Source organism: Impatiens glandulifera, chromosome 9, assembly GCF_907164915.1.
Source record: "Impatiens glandulifera chromosome 9, dImpGla2.1, whole genome shotgun sequence".
NCBI classification, from domain to species: domain Eukaryota; kingdom Viridiplantae; phylum Streptophyta; class Magnoliopsida; order Ericales; family Balsaminaceae; genus Impatiens; species Impatiens glandulifera.
The window spans coordinates 1,419,749-1,437,681 of record NC_061870.1 but is presented as its reverse complement, the minus strand read 5'-3'; positions in this window follow the sequence as shown (position 1 = coordinate 1,437,681).

Below are 17,933 nucleotides of genomic sequence, written 5' to 3'. Positions count from 1 at the left end.
AGAATGCTTTAAAGCGACTTGATTTGATTATGAATAACTATTGCTCCATAGTCTTTCAACACGTTCACTGCACCGAGTCTTCCAAGTTGAATTTATTTGATGATATGTCTTCTAGTCAAGACGAGTCGATGTAAATCTTTGAAGGTGATCAGACTATTTCCGTAGAAAATGAGTAGGCTGCTGTCGATCTTATTGAGTTGGCCAATGTATCATTTGAAGAAAAGCGCTTGATGGCCCATCATATTATTAAACAAACTCTTGTCTTGGTTCAATCTGATATGAACATAGAAGAGGAAGTAGTTGCTGATAAAGCTAATCATATGCCCAATCCACAAAAGGAGACATCTGAAGTGGCTCCTCCTATTATTGAAGCAGAAAAATCTCCACTTGTCGAGGAAGAATTATTTAAGTTAGCTGATCAGTCACTAGGGTCACAGGCTAAGGGGGAACCCTGGAAGAAAGTAGAGTCTGAGAGGATTCCCTCTACTGAGGGGGAACAATCTAAAAAAGATGATTCATCCTCGTCCTCAGAAGAAGCTCCATTGGAAGAAAATTCTATATCATCCCCCATTAGAACAACTGTAGATATTATTAACAACGTTGCTGATCTACCTCTTCACTCTGAAGACATTTCAAAACGTATTCATCAGGTATGTGCCGACATTCTAAATGAACAAGATCAGTCTAAGGATGGATCAAAGGATCCCTCTTCTCCTCCCAAAGATAAAGAATAATAACGTTCTTTACAAGTAAATATTCACGTAAGCCCCATTCACATTGCTCCAGCCTGTTCCCAAACCATATCTTCGGCTGCTCAATCCTCTAAAGAAGCTTCTCCTGGTTGAGCAAACTTTTGTAATACAATCATGGATGCACTGACTTCTATGCAACAGAACATAATGGACATATCGTCCAGATTGAGTCATCTTGAACATGGACTACTTCAAGTAAAGAAGATGTCTCTTCCATTCTTGCCACCCAAAAGGAAACTGAGAAAATTCTGAAGCAGAATACATATGAAATCAACATCCTTAATACTTAGTACAAGAAGTTTGAAAACAATTTCTTTAATCGTCAATTGGAGCATCATGCTGAAACTAAGGCTTTCACCCTAGAGTTTCACCAAGATATTATATCAGCAATGGAACTTATTCGGGAACAAATGATGGAGATGTCAAACGCATTGAATAGAGTAGAGGTTGAGCTAATGGAGCATGCTGACTCATTTGCAAGGCAAGTTCAAGCAGTAGAAGAGGCTAAAGTTGCTGCTGAGAATGAAAGAGCTCTTATTGCTGCCGACCCTGATAATGTTAAAAAGGGGGAAGGAAGCACAAGAGGGGGTCAACGTCTTCTAGAGGAACTCGATCGAAATCAAGGCGAAAAGCTGCTAGAGGTAGCGAAGATGGTTGTGGATCAGCAAAGAGAGGTCCAGGTCGTGGAGGCGATAGTGATGGTGGCCGTGGAGGCCGAGCGATCACTCGATTCCATAACATCCTAACTTGTGAATCAGTACTTGAAAGCGACGCAGATCCAATAGTGAAATGGGAAGGACCTTAAATCTTTCTCTTTGTTTCTCGTACTTTTAAACTTATGATTGAATACTTTGGTGAACAACTTTGATTTCAATTTTATTTTGATGGGTATTTATTTTTCTTCATTAAGGTTGCATAGTTTTAACATCATTAAAAAGGGGGAAATTGTTGGGAAATATTAAAAACAAAGTAAAGAAAAGAATAATTAAGTGAGAAGTAATAAACTTAGAAATAAACAAAAGCTATGAAACATTAAACAACTGAATTTTGATGATGTTTAAATAGAATAAAGATAGATGTTTAATTAGAATAAAGCTAAGTTGTCTATTTTGTTTTGTCCAGGTACATAAGACTATGTTAACTTAGAGGTGGTCTAAACATACTAATTTGACGTAGTTAGACGTTGTAGTCAAACTTATTTAGACTTGGTCTAAAGGATAAAGTAGTTAGACGTGGTAGTCTATCTCCTTTAGGGCATTTGTACCAGCTTCCCTATTTTGTATCCCTAAAAATAATATAAAATAATAATATCCATATTTTAGAGAATCAAAATATAAATTATTCTACATCAGATTCCTTATCTTTATCCATATATCATTTAAATATTCATTAAAACAACCAACTTTTCAACCACCTCAACCACTTAATTTCTTATTCATATATATTTAAATATTTATTGTTAGCCATGAAAGAAAAAATATATTATTTTATTATCTAGGGATGTTACAGTAATTCCTAAATATAAGGATTCACTGTTCATCATCCCTAAAAAATTATAAGGATAGGGAATTTGATAAAGCATTTTTTTTACAACTTTTATGTTATTTATCTTTATAATAGAGATAGAACACATTTTAAGGATTCTGCTACAAATGTCCTTAGACTTGATCTAAAGGGTAACGTAGTTAGACGTGGTAGTCTAACTCCTTTACACTTTGTCTAAAGGGTAACGTAATTAGACGTGGTAGTCTAACTCCTTTAGACTTTGTCTAAAGGGTAACGTGATAGAAAAATTAAGTAAGTTAATTTTGAAATCGGCCATACATTACAATTTTTGAATATTTATTCTAAATAATCAAAAAGTGAGAAATTGATAGAAAAATAAAGTAAAGTTAATTTTTGGAACCGGCCAGAAAACTAAACAACTATTAACTTCTATGTGCATGAACATATTGAATTGAATGACCCGGCTGGAACTTCATAAACCGGCTGAAGAACATCTCAAAGTAATCCAGCTCCAAATGATCAAGTCAAGATCAATAGGAACCGGCCTCAAAATTCTCAGCAGACCGGCTAGCAAAGAAAAGGCTACAATCCAGTCGGATCATTACATGACAGAGTCAACCGGAAACTAAGAAGTTACAAAGATGACGTAGTGTGACGAAACAGACGTGTCTTGAAGAAATAAAAGAAGATAAGATCCGATCAAAAGCATGCGATAAAAACAATGATGATTTGTTGATCCGACTCAGACAGCCGGAATGTGCATGCCTAACACGTGTTCGAATCTGCAAACCGGTTACGTCATCTTTACTTGAGAAGTATCTGCATGCTTGCCAAGTGTTAGGAAGGTGAAACGTGCAAGCAACCTCTCTGCACTGGCGTGACTCTGAATTAACCAATCCCACGGTGAGAGAAGAAAGTGACCGTTGGAAGACTCTTCACTATAAAAGGAAGACGAAGCGACCTCATTAACAATAGTCACGAAAAATCTTAGAGAGATAAAGAAATCTCACGCGCGATCCAAAACCGTTGTGACATTTACCGAAAGCTATTTTTTGTGTTGTGTTATTGTATTACATCAAGAGTGAGTTGGTGTAACCAGCGAGTAGTGAGTTAAGGCTCGACCGACAGTATAATTATTGTAATCTTGAAAGTTAGTGGAGATCCTTCTCATAACCTGAGAAGAAGGGGTGACGTAGGAGGGTTTGCTCCGAACATCCATAAAAAATCTTGTCTCGTGTCATTTTCTTTATTTCCTGCTTACTCACTTAACATAACCACAAACCAAAACAATCTTACTCCTTAAATCAAAAACCGGTTCACTCATATTTCTAAAACCGACTCCTCATAAACATCATCCAAGTCGCATACGTTGCTTCAGACTGAAACAGACATTTCCGCCCTTGAACCCGGTTCAAGAGTCTGTGACAGTTTGCGAAGTGCTGAGAACGGTTATAGTCACTAACCGGACTATCACCAAAGTGTGTTGTGTTGTTGTAAGCGGCCACTATTCCTAAAACCAGAAACACCCCGGTCCTCCAAGGGCGTCCCTGATCCTAACATAGTTCGACGTGATAGTCTAACTACTTTAGACTTAGTCTAAAGGGTAACGTTGTTAGACGTGATCGTCTAACTCCTTTAGACTTGGTCTAAAAGGTAACGTAGTTAGACGAGGATGTCTAATTCCTTTAAACTTGGTCTAAAGGGATACGTAGTTAGACGAGAACGTCTAACTCCTTTAGACTTTGTCTAAAGGGATGCGTAGTTAGACGAGGACGTCTAACTCCTTTAGACTTGGTCTAAATGGACGCGCAGTTAGACGAGGACGTCCAGCTCCTTTAGACTTGGTCTAAAGGGACGCGCAGTTAGACGAGGATGTCTAACTCCTTTAGACTTGAACTAACGGAGCACGTCTAATCCCTTGCTTTAGTAGATGTCTGAAGAAAGCATACATCTAACAACGATCAACTAGATGTCTACTACTCCTTCTCCATTCACTTCCTTGCAGTCTGACAAGCCAACTATTTGTATCAAATGAACAAACACCACGTACGCAAATATCCTTCCAATTGCTTGTCTAGTACAAGATAACTTCAGAGGATATTCGGCGCATTACAAGTTCGGTACGACCACAATCCATTTGCTACATTCTGGTACTATGGACGGCCTTCCAGCGGACACTTGCCACGTCTCCACAAAGAAGATTCGATCGTTGGTGTCTTTCTACTACAAATAGATGCTCAAGGACAACAGACCAATCATCAAAACTTACTCATCTTACTTGCTACTGACTTGAATATTTGCTTACTCATTCACTCTTGCTCCTACTGATTTTTATCATTCAAGCTCAAGAGATAAAATTAATTACTGTCTAGTTGTGAGAATATTGTTGATAATATTGTAAGTTGAACTGAGACTGTTCTGTTCAACAAAGAGTTAGCTAACTCAGTAAGTTGTATTTGATTCAAAGTATTTAGTGTATATCCTTTCAGTTGTGGAAGAAGGGAGTGACGTAGGAGTTTTATCTCCGAACATCCATAAAACTCATTGTGTTTTTTACTTTTTGCCCTTCATCATCTATCGGTTCAAAGCTTTAACTCCGACGAACACTTCCGTACTTGAATCCGTTTCAAAAGTTTGTAGGATTTGTGAAGAATAAAAACAGATATTAATCTCTCATAGGATTATTATCGAATCGTTTTTCATAAGTTGTTATTAATAGTGAAACCCTAGTCTTTATTGGTAGCACCGATCTTAACAAATTTAACAAGACGCCTTAAGAGATTTTCCATGGCAAAGCTTCTAATATTCGATATTTAGGTTCTTTGGTTATAAGTGTTATATTCATAATAATAGCAAGAATTATTTGACCGCTTTTGACGCCAAATCTGATATTGGTATTATGTTAGGATATTCTTCATAGTAAAGCTTATAGAGTGTATAATAAGCAAACTCTAACTGTTAAAGAATCAATCCATGTTGTGTTTGATGAGTCTGTCGAAAGTAACACTTCTATATCCATTGATTTCTCTAACATAATATAGAATGTCACTTTCCAATCTGATAACGAAGATGAAAGCCAGGTCAACCGAAACATTGCTTCTGACCAGACGGTTGAGAATGTTGAAGTTCAACAAGACCAAACCACATCTCAATAGACGGTTGACGGTCCGAATAATACTAAGCAAACCGATCAGTCATATTTCAATCAAATAACTGGTCGGTCAGAACATATTTCAGGACCAAACTTCAAATAGAACAGAAATCATCCTCCTGAGCTCGTAATAGGTAACCCATCTATGCCTCTTAGGACCAGACATCAATTTTAGATGAGTATGCAAACTATGTTTTCATCTCACAGATTGAACCTAAGAAGGTTTATGAAGTATTGCTTGATCCAAATTGTATCCTTGCAATGCAAGAGGAGCTAAACCATTTTTCAAATAGACGTTAAGAGTGCCATTTTTAACAGAATAATTAATGAGGAGGTCTTCGTTAAGTAGCCTCCCGGTTTTAAAATCCAACCTTGATGACTCATGTTTTTAGACTAAATAGGACACTATATGGTCTTAAATAGGCTCCTAGAGCCTGGTATGACACTCTTACCAAATTCCTATTTGATCATGACTTCACCATTTCAAATTTGTCAAAGATTCTCATATTTTGCTTGTTCAAATATATGTTGATGATATTATCTTTAGGTCAACTAACCACAAATTATGTGAGAAGTTCTCTAAGATGATGATAGATAAATTCGAAATGAGCATGATGGGGGAGTTAAGCTTCTTCTTGGGCCTTCAAGTTCGTCAACTTGAAGGAGGCACCTTCATCAATCAGGCGAAGTACACAAAGGAGTTTCTGAAGAAGTTTAGAATGGAGAGTTGCTTTACTGCCTCAACACCCCTGAGTTCATCGATCAACCTTGATAATGATGAAGATGGTCAAAGCATTGACATCACTGCCTATCGTGGGATCATCAGCTCTCTACTCTATCTAACTGCAAGCAGGCTAGATATTCTCTTCGATGTTGGTGTTTGTGGGAGATTTTAGGCTAATCCTAAAAAATCCCATTACATAGATGCTAAAAGAATTTTGAAATATTTTAAGGGTTCTCAAAATATTGGACTGTGGTATTCGAAGGATTCTAGTTTCAATTTGATTAGCTACTTTGATGCAGATTATGCAGGTTGTAAGGTGGACAGGAAAAGCACTAGTGGAACATGCCAATTCCTTAGTGACTGTCTTGTCTCCTAGTACAATAAGAAGTAGACTTCCATAGCAACCTCAACGGATGAAGAGGAGTATCAAGTTGTTGGGAGATATTGTTCTCAATTGCTATGGATTCAACAACAACTAAAGGACTTCGGTATCTAGGTTGAGGAATCCTCAATCTTCTGTGACAACACCAACATCATTGCCATAACTTATAATATGGTGTTGCATTTGACGACCAAGCACATAGATACTAGACATCACTTCATCCTCATGTGGCGTAAAAACATATCTGAATGGAATATGTCTCATCCGAGCAACAATTGGCCGGCATTTTCACCAAGTCACTCCAAGAGACTAAGTTTTCCTACTTTAGAAATATTTTGGGTCTTGTAGATCTTAACTAAATTTTTCAAAACCATTGCATGCATTTAGGTAGTAGCTTTCGCTTCACAAAATGTTTTTATTGCACTTGTTTTCATAAAAATACCATGCATGAATTTATGGAGAAGCTTTCGCTTCTCAAAATGTTTTTAATGCATGATTTTATAAAATATTGGTTTGCATAAATTTAGAGGGAAATGATTTGGTAAATCAATTAGACAGATAAAACCGGATGGTTTTCTCATTTAAAACCGACCAAATTATTCGACTAAAACTACTATAGATAGTACCGAAACTTCTTAAGCAACTTGGAATTTAAGTCGGTTGGTTATTTACAATTTGAACAAATACAGCTTGGTCAGTTTTCGCCATAAGCTGAAGCGGTATTTTCTCAAATAAATAACTGATCTCTTAAATACAGGATATGCGGACAGCACATTCTTTCGGTTATGTACATGAAAGTTCCAATAGTATCATATTCGGATTAAAATGGGACAACTGTCTAATTTTGTCATTATCTGTTCATGTACCTTCCATCTCAGAAGTTGAATAGTCATATTTCGAATAACGACACATATTTATCAAAGTTAAAAATACGATTAACATATATAACGTATATTTTTCTTTGTCTAATGCACTTTATGATGTCTCTTAAATGTCGTTTTCCCTATTATACTTTTGACCCATCAGCTAGTCAAAAGTTATTTACGATAATTTAGTGAAAATGATCTCCTCTTTTAGAATGTTAACTGGATATGTTTCTCAACTCAGAGACTTCCTTTTCTATATCGAAGTTCTTGTTGGACCCGGAATTCGCATCAAGCCTTCTTATGTCTTAAACGCTGACAGTGTCTATGATTATATTTATAGAGTATAAAAAGGAAAGAACAATAAAAGAAGGTTTCTAGAGTCCTAAAGGAATTAGATTTTTCATCTTTCCGATGATGTCAAATGTGGGGGATAATGAATTTTTTCATCTTGTCATCTGTACTTGTGAACCATTTTTAAATTAATCTTTATTGATGTTATGTGGTGATAAGCGGTTTTACGTTCTTAAATAAATTATAATTGTTATTTATTATCTTTGATTTATTTAAATAATTGTTATAGGATTTTTATGATTAATGTAGAAAATAATAATGGGTTTTTAAAATGGCACCATTTTTCTTTTTAATCATAGCGTTTGGGAAACACACATTTTTAATGTGACGGTTCGTATTTATTTTGCATTAAGAGTGGTTTGAAAGGCGTTCGTTCAGTCCTTTAAAAATACAGTGCATGCCAAAAATTTTGCTCCACGCTTTCATTAAGATTCCCTCAAACCCTAAAATCTCGAACGCTCTTCCTTCTCTCTAGAAAATCTTATTCATCTTCTTCTATTCTCTCTTAATTACTGATATGGCTAAAGAAATTGTGTTTTCTAATAATGTGATGCAGGTAGACTTCGATCCGGTGAAGATTATCGAAGACTCTATCTCTGCGACGGTGAATGGAACAGAGTTTACTCTCTCCGAAGCCTCTTTTGCTAAGTTTCTGAAGCTTCCGACGGTGTGTCTGAATTTCTCTAAGGCGATTCCTAGTAATGTATTGTTCGAAATGCAAACTTTTCTTTCCGATAGTGACTTTTTGGTCAACTGTAGTGGAATGAAGAAGGATCTGAAGTGCGAATATCGCATTCTTTGTGATATCGCATCTAAAGAACTACAAGGACGAGAAGGAGCTTTCGATTCGATAACCCAATCGTAGTTCGAAATGATGACCGCGATAGTAAGGGGTGAAGAGGTAAACTGGGGATCGGTTCTTTTCATCATTCTCTATGAAATGGTGTCTCCTCACACCAAAAGAAGTTTGGGCTTTTCGGTTCAGATTGGTTGGATTTTGAAGCACATAAATGCTATCATCGGTCCAGGTCCCTAAAACGATTGTGTCATATGTCTCTGTTGCACGATACATCACTAGAGCAAAGAAAGGCAAGGACTCTAACTTCGAGGCGTCTAGACAGTAGTCCAGTGGTGGTAACACAGTCGGTGCACAATCGGCATGCGGAAGATCGGCGGGTGGGTCTAAACGCATAAATACTTCTAGTCGCGCGACGTCTGCAAATAGACTCAAATCCTCAGGAGTCGAGTCTGCTGCGAGCTCCAACAAAATCAACAAATCCAAACCTAGAAAAGTTAGCAAAAAAACTCATCCCGTAAGAGAACTCGGTTTGAGGTAAATATTCCTACTCCTCCACGTTTTGATGCCTCTTCTTTGTCAGGATATTCCAGTTCAAGAGAAAAGTTCAGCGCCTCCTATCATTTCGGTTGAACCTGCGGTTTTAGAGGTTAAACGGTAGTTCTAGATATTCCAACCAATATGGTTGATCCTATTATAACCGATCAGTCAGATGTTGTTATAGCCGATCGGTCAGATGTTCTTCAAACTGGCCGGCTAGATAATTTTCAAACTTATCGGTGTGATGCTTTCCAAATCGATCAGTCAGATGCTCTTATAACCGATCGGCCAGACGTTCTTCAAACCGACCGGTCAGATATTCTTCAAACCAACCGGCCAGATGATGCTGCAGCCGGTCAACTTGATATTGTTCCAACTATTCAGCAGGAGGTTCTAACTCTGGTTGCGATATCCTCAAAGAGGAAGGATGCTAATAAGGTGGTTGATGTAGCCATTAACAAAGAATCTGTTCCTATCCCTTCTACTCAGCAAGAGGTGTTTAACTCTTCAGTTGCTTTAAATGTAGAAGTGGAAGATGTCACAAATGAGGTTCCAATAAAATCAATCCCAAGAAGCCTCTCCTCATTTGCCCAAATGAGACGAGTTAGAGGAATTGAGATCAGAGAACCTGTTCTAGATCCTAAACTTGTTGAAGTTGTAGGGGTTTGGAAATGCATTGCTGATCCAACTCCCGATACTCCTCTTGACGTTACTCCTGAAGATCAAGGCTCTATTAATTTAATTATCGAGGAGGTTGAAGTTGCTGCAAAGCTTAAAATCGATTTATTCAACATTTGGGTTACCACAAGACTTTGCACAAGATTCATTGAAGTGCTACCAGACGTTGCAGAAGATGAAAAATGGTTTAAACTACTGAGATTGGAAAAGATAATCTTTTCCATAACTAAAACTAAAGATGATTATAAAGCCTCAAGCGAAGAGTATTTGTGGAAGCCTTTTCAAGAGGTCGTGTTATGTTTCCTTACTATAAAAACTGCAGAAGAAACTATGATTCGTTTTCTGACACTACAACAACTAATGCGGAGGTAGTTAATCATCTAAGCGGGCTAATGGAGGAGTATTTCTTTACTTCCCTTAAATATGTGGATGGTGTTGAATCTTCCATCTCAAATGGATCTGGAATCCCTTCTCCTCGAACTGATATGAATTATTATGATGAGGACGAGCATATGGACTTCGTTGAAGACATGATTGCTCCCTAAAGCAAAGTCCGCTTTATCTACCGAACTAAGCAAATGTTCGAAGGAGAAAAGGAAACATCGAAAAAATATCTAGTTGAGCAGAAGAGGTCTTCTACCGAGGAATGACGTTACCAAATGTTCCACATTTATGATCAGACGGGGCCATGCATTAGATAGAAGTTTCCCTATTCTAAGGAAGATATAGAGCACCATCGAGACTTTGTGCGGGAAGAGGGATTCTTATCTGACAAAGTCTCAACTGGTATTACTCTTTCTGAATCCGAAGGAAGTGAGAACGAAGATGGGGAAGATCAAGCCGTTTCGAAACTATCGTACGTAGTTGACAAGGTTCCCTCATCTTCTCCTCGAGTTGAAAACACCCCATCGACTGGTATTGAATCTTTTCCTCCAGAGCAGGGGACTAACAAGAAAGAAGCTAAAGCTCAGACATCTAAGCAACCGACTCTCACTCACTCTCTTTCGGGTAAGTCTACTAAATCTAAAGAAGTTTCGAAGTGTATTCATAACCTCGGGAATGAGATTCTTGAAGAAGTTGGTCATTGAGCTATAATCTCGGTAATTAAACCTCCACAACAAAATGCACAACCAGAATCATCCATTCAGGTTAGCTCTCATCCTACTCCTATTCGATCCATTCTTGTTAGCTCCCACCTATCTACTCATTCTTAATCCGAGGAGGAGTCTCCTAAAATAGTGGATATCCGCCAAATTGTAATGGAGGCCATGGCTCCTTGGCAAGAAGCTTTCCAATTCTTTTGTTCAAGATTGAATCTAATAATGAACTTGCAAGCATTTTCCTTAAATGCGCATAATGAGTTGATTATGGCTCATAAGTCAATTGATGGCAATGTCATGTAAAATACTCAAGAGCTGTATATGATGAGACAACAGCTATACAAGATGGAACCCTACTTCAATAAGACTTTCAATCTTCATAGCGAGACTAGGTCTTCAATTGATATTCTTGCATACCAAATGATGGAGATAGCTAAATCCTTCAATGTTGCCAATGCAGAAAGAATGAATGAAGCTGATGCAATTGCACGAAGATTTCAAGACGAAGAAAATTCAGCTACTAAGGCTGTTAAAAAATCTTTCGATGTTGATGTTGATGACTCTAATAATATGACATTGCAAGAGATAGCGATACAAGAAAACCTTATTCCTCGTAGCTCTCGTTCTAGACGTAAGACATCTCAAAATCTTTTTAGGTATCATTCACCTTATCCTCTTGCTCCCTAAGACGGCGGTTCTCGAGCTCCAAGAGAAAGAGTTCGTGGAAGGAGTTCTAGTGGTCGTACAAGTGGAAACATTAGTCCAAAATAATGGAGGACATCGAAGAAATAACTACAAAGGAGGGATGCTAAACTTATTTATTTACTGCTTTTACTATGAACTCTTTGAAATACTTTTGCTGAATTTTCGCTCTTGATTAGTTGCATCTCTTGACTTGGTTTTCAAACAGGAATATTGACTAGTGCATGTTTAAAATATAATCAATTGCAGGTTTTGAGTATTTTTAGGATAAAACAATCAAAAAGGGAGAAATTTTTAGATATGCATCACTGGCTATGATAATTTATTCCAAACAATCAAAGAGGGAGAAATTGTTAGATTAAAGTTGTTAATTAACTTAGGATAATTAATCAATGTTATAAAATTATTAGGTTTTGATAATTTAGTTTAAATAATCAAAAAGGAAGAAATTGGTATGTTAAAGTCTTTGATTAATCTTAAGTGTATCAATAAGACTAAGTCGTGTTATTGATCATATATAGGGTCAAAGTGAAGAAAAAAACGAAAAAAAAAGTTGTTCGGTAGTTGATCAAATTCGGTATTTGATCAATTTCGGTATTATGCAAAGCGCGTTCGGTATTATATCGAGATCGGTTTTATATCGAGATCGATTTTATATTCAACTTCGGTATTCTGTAAAGCGTGTCTGGAAATATATTGAGATTGATTTTATATTGAGATCGGTATTATATTCAACCTCGGTATTATGAAGATGCGCGCACGGTTTTATATCGAGATTGGTTTTATATCAATATTGGTATCTTGGCAAGGTATATCCGGTATTATATTGAGATCGGTTTTATATCGAGATTGGTATTATATTCATCTTCGATTTTATGAACACGCGCATCCGGTTTTATATCAAGATCGGTTTTATATCGAGATCGGTATTATATTCAAATTCAGTATTTTGCGATGCGCGTCCGGTATTATATCGAGATCGGTTTTATATCGAGATTGGTATTATATTCAAATTCGGTTTTATGAAGATCTGCGTCCGGTTTTATATCGAGATCGGTTTTATATCGAGATCGGTATTATACTCAACTTCAGTATTCTACGATGCACGTCCGATATTATATCGAGATCAATTTTATATTGAGATCGGTATCATATTCAACTTCGGTATTTTATAAGGAGTGCTTCCGATTTTATGTGCTTTCGGTATTTTATAAAGCGTTTCCAGTTTTATATTAACTTCGGTTTTATTCAAGTCTTCCGGTATTTCACTAGTTCAGTATTATAGTAGGATGCTTCCGGTATTTTACCAGTTCGGTATTATATTAGGTCGCTTCCGGTTTTTACAGGAATTCGTCTTTATGAAGCGTTTCCGGTACTTGATCAAATTCGATATTTGATCAAGCATCTAGTATTGGTAGTCTGACACTACAGCTGAGCTAATCTTATAGAAGACTGCCACGTGCCAAAGTAATTCTAATTTCATGTGATGTACGTTCCCAATACACCACGATCTCATTAATGATATTCGGTGCACTATCTCCATCTAGTATATCCATGATCAAAAGCGCATATTCTCTGATGTACTATTCTGGAAATCACCCAACCAAAATAGGATAGGTGTCCTCTAAATAAAATGTGTTGGTTGTCTTTTTCCTATTTAAGGAGAAGTTGGAGGACCTTTTGCACCCCGGTTCTATTATTGTTTTTCACGAGTCTTAAGCTTTCCCGCAATCAAGTGCTCAAGCTCTCAAGTTCTAAAGGTTTATAAGTCTGCTAAATTATAAAGTTGTATTACATATTGTTTATTCTTGGTGAGTTTTCAGTATTATAAGTTGACAGAATTTGTTTCTGCACAATAGAGTGTTGTGTGCTAGGAGTTCAGAAACAGGCAGTGTCTAAGTCCTAGTTGTCTGACTGGGTTTGTGTACGCGTTGTAATCAAACCAAATCTTCTAGTGGAATCCTTTTCGTGGTCGAGGAGAAGGGGTGACGTATGAGAGTTTACTCTGAACATCCATAAAAACTCTTGTGTCTTGTGTTCTTTTCATTCAGCATTATCCCACTCTTTATTTGTCGCTTCAAGTCAAAATAAATAGTTATGCACTTGAACTCCGTTCAAGAGTTTGTGACGACTTGTGAAGAATAGAAACAGATATTAAATTTTAACAAAGTTAATATCAAACGAAGGTTTTTGCGGTTAACAATATTTGGTTAACTCCATTCTATTGTTGACTCATTTCCTAACATAAAAACATCATTAATTTTATAAATCTTTTTCATCTAGTTTATTTATTTATATAATTTAGGTTTTGTTTGAAAATGGTCCAGAATTTAATTAATTTGAAATCTGTTTAATACAACACCGTTTCCAAACTGATTATTTATTTTAATCACATGCAATGAGAATGTATATGAATTTTAGACACTAAATTTTTTGGTTGAGAATTATTTTAAAATTACAAATTAGACGGTAAAAGATGAGTGTCTATACAAGTTCAAAAGATGATATTTATAAATGAGTTGTCAAAGAAATTATTTTGGGAGATATTTTATGTTGTAAGTTTTTTTTTATTAATTTGAAGTCTTTTAAAGGCTCAAATAACTTAACTTAATTATATATTGTTCTAAACATAATGATTTTCTATGAAGAATTTGATTAGTTATATATAGTTATAAAATATTACATTGACTTAAATAGTTTCCTGATTTTTTTTTTTAGAATTTATGGGTCACTATTATAATAAATAATTGTGTAAATGTCATCTTTTATGTAAATTAAAATAATGTGATTTAGTGTAAAATCAAGTTTATAAACTTTTGGGTGTACTTGTCAAGAATATAAATTAAGGATATCTAAGTGAAAATTTTAATTTTATGAAGGGGCTAAATTATAAATATTCAAACGAAAATAACTAACATGTTAGTTATTTTATAACGATGTAGTCCCCATTTGATGTACGATCAATTTCCTCTTTGCGTCTCCATCAATAGAGAGAAAAACTAATTTGACGTACTCATCAATTGGAAGATTCGTTCTATTTCTAAAGGAATAGAAGATTAAATAATCTTTTCATTCTAAGAAAGAGAATATGAGTACATGTATGCCTATGTTAATCACAATTTTATTTTCCCACGAATAATTTGAATTTAATTTAGATAAATCTAACAATTAGTAACAGAGTCATCCTAATTTATTTATGTGAGAAATTATATCATTTAAAATATATATATATATAGATTTATATGCATGGAATTTATAGATATACTTAAAAACATGTTATTCAGAATATATATATATTTTGATTTGTAATAATTTAAAATAAATTTTGTGTAAAATATAAAGCTTTATGATATTAGTTATCATGAAAACTAATGTATTTTAGGATTGAGGAATTTTATATTTGAGGGATATTAAAATTCTCTCTCTAAGGAATGATATAATATATAATATATATTGTAAATTTAAGAGGGAATTGAGGAGTATATGTTATTTTAGATATATATTAACTAAAAAAAAAAACTTATTGTATTATTTATATTTTATATAAGGATTAAAATAATACGATCAAACTTATTAATAAGTTTAGAATTCATAAAAGAGAAATTTATGTTCAAACTATATGATTTTTTTTAAAATTTGGTTTATTTTGTTCAATTAATTATTAATCAGGGATATTATCAATTTTAAATTCAATAATTAAGGTTTGTCCAAATGTATAATTTTATTTTTTTTAATAAAATTAAAAACTACAACATTTATCAAAACAAAATTACATGTTTATTCAATAAATAATATATTATAGATTTGGATTATATACAATAATATGACATTTAAATTCAAAATTAATGATATTATTGTTCATTAATTGAATTGTATGTATTGATAAAAATAATTACCAAAGTGACAATGTATTTTAAAATTGATTTAAAAATATTTTGAATGTTAGTATTGTTTAATTCAGTGATTATATTATTTGATCCAAGGATTGATAATTAATTGACTGAACTACATAAAAACTTATGATCGTAAACATGTAATAATTATAAAGTTTTATTTATGTGAATAATTAATCTATTCAAAGATATATTTAATTATTTGACATGTATTATTAATAATGTTTGATCATTACGGCAAAATACTATTACCGTCCAAATAATATTAATATTGTGTTAGGTATTTTGAGATGGGATAAATCATAATTTGAATTTAATTGTTACTTAAGATTATAAACATGAGCATGTTATTAATTTAATTTATTATTTGTTTAGTACATATGTTGCTAGTATCTGTTAATGCTAATTCAGTTATGATCCTTAATAGAAACAATTTTAAGGATTGGAAAGAGAACATTCTTATCGTTCTCGGATGCATAGATATCGACTTTCATTTAGAATGGATGAGCTCACTCCTAATACGGATGATAGTAACTCTCTTGATAAAAGAATATATGAGAAGTGGGAACGTTCTAATTGTTTTAGTCTTATGATCATAAAACGTGACAAACCTGAGACTTTTAAAGGTGCGGTATCTGATGAGATCACCAATGCTAAAGATTTCCTTGCCAAAATCGAAAAGTACTTTGAAAAAAGTGATAAAGAAGAAACTAGAACCCTTTTAAAGAGACTAATTTCAATGATGTTTAAAGGTAAGGAAGGCATAACGGAGTACATTATGGAAATGTCTGATGTTGCTTCTAAGTTAAAAGCACTCAAACTCGAGATGTCCAAAGACTTACTCGTACACTTGGTGCTTATATCTCTTTATGTTCAATTTAGTCAATTTCAGGTCTGTTATAACAATCAAAAGGGGAAATGGTCTCTTAATGAGCTCATTTTATTTTGTGTACAAGAGGAAGAGAGATTGAAGCAAAATAAGACTGTAAATGTTCATTTGGAAAGAACCTTTAAAGAAAGGGGCATAACGAGGAAAAATAAGGTTGCTAAAGATAAATTTTCAGCACTAAATAACGAACTAAAGCTCAACCTTAATTCAAAATTGATAAAAGTTGCTTCTTTTGTAAGGAGGATGGACATAAAAAAAAGAATGTCCTAAGTACCAAATTCGGCGTGTTAAGAAATGTACATTTCTTAATTTAGTCTATTTTAAAGTTAATTTAGTTACACTACCGAGACACTTGGTGGTTAGACTTTGGTGCTACTAGTCACGGGATGAAATTCGACCCGTGTGGCACTAGAATAGATCGACATAGATTCTAGCTAATAAGGTTTTTTACACAATGCAAGAAGAACTTAGAGAGAGAAAGATATTGAGAATAAGAATTGTATATTGAATACTTGATAATTATAATGTAATACCTTTGGGTATTTATAGGACTTATGACGTACTAAATTAGGAATTGCCTTATAATTACAAATTAATTACACTAATTTATGATATCCCTTCCTTAACTAGAATATCCCTTCTTATATTAGAATATCCTTTCTTAAATTAGAATATCTCTTCCTTAATTATAATATTTCTTCCTTAATTAGAACATCCCTTCTTAAATTAGAATATATCTTTCTTAACTAGAATATTCTTTAGGTTGGGTCTACTTAGGCGATTGGGCTTCCCCTTGGGGTAGGAAGATTACCTTGACAACTTCATCCTACAAATCCGCATCAAAAAACACAATTCATAAAGAAATTAGGTTGAAAATATAGAAAGGGGAAAAACGTACATCTAATATGAAAAATAAAGCTCATGCAAAACCAAGAAGATATTATAACAAGAAAGGGGAACTGTAACGCTCTTTTATATTATATCACCCAAAACCATAGTAGAATCAATCAACATTCTTTCACAGTAACTTCAGGAAAAATCAAGAAGATATGTCTGATGAAGAAGAGATATCGGACCATTTCCGCTGTAAAAGATCCGATGGTAAGCAATGGCGGTGTCGCTGTCCATCAATGGAAGGAATGAAATCTTGTCGGCTCCACAGTATCCAACTCTGACTCAGGAAGCAAAAAAAGAAAGTACTTGAATCTTTGAAAATTAAGAGAAGTGCGAGAAACAAAGTCAAAAATCAAGAACTCAACCCAGAAATCAAGGCCATAACAAAGGACGACACGGGCACTACTTCTAGACCCGCTAAAAGAAGCATGAATGCAGACATTTTCGAGGTATTGAACGGAGCTCTAAGGAAGATGAAGTTGAAGAGAGGGGATTTACCGTTAGAGCTGGTCAGAGAGTTCTTGAAAGGTAAAGTGGATAAGAAGAAGAATATAAAGAGAGAGGACGGCGGAAGAAAAGGACGGTGACAAAGATTAGGCGGAAGAGGACGGCGGTAAAGATTGGAGGAAGAGAGAAATTGAAGATTAGGTCGGGAAGCTTGAAGAGGAGATTAGAGGAAGGGATGTATTTTAATTAGGCAACATTGATT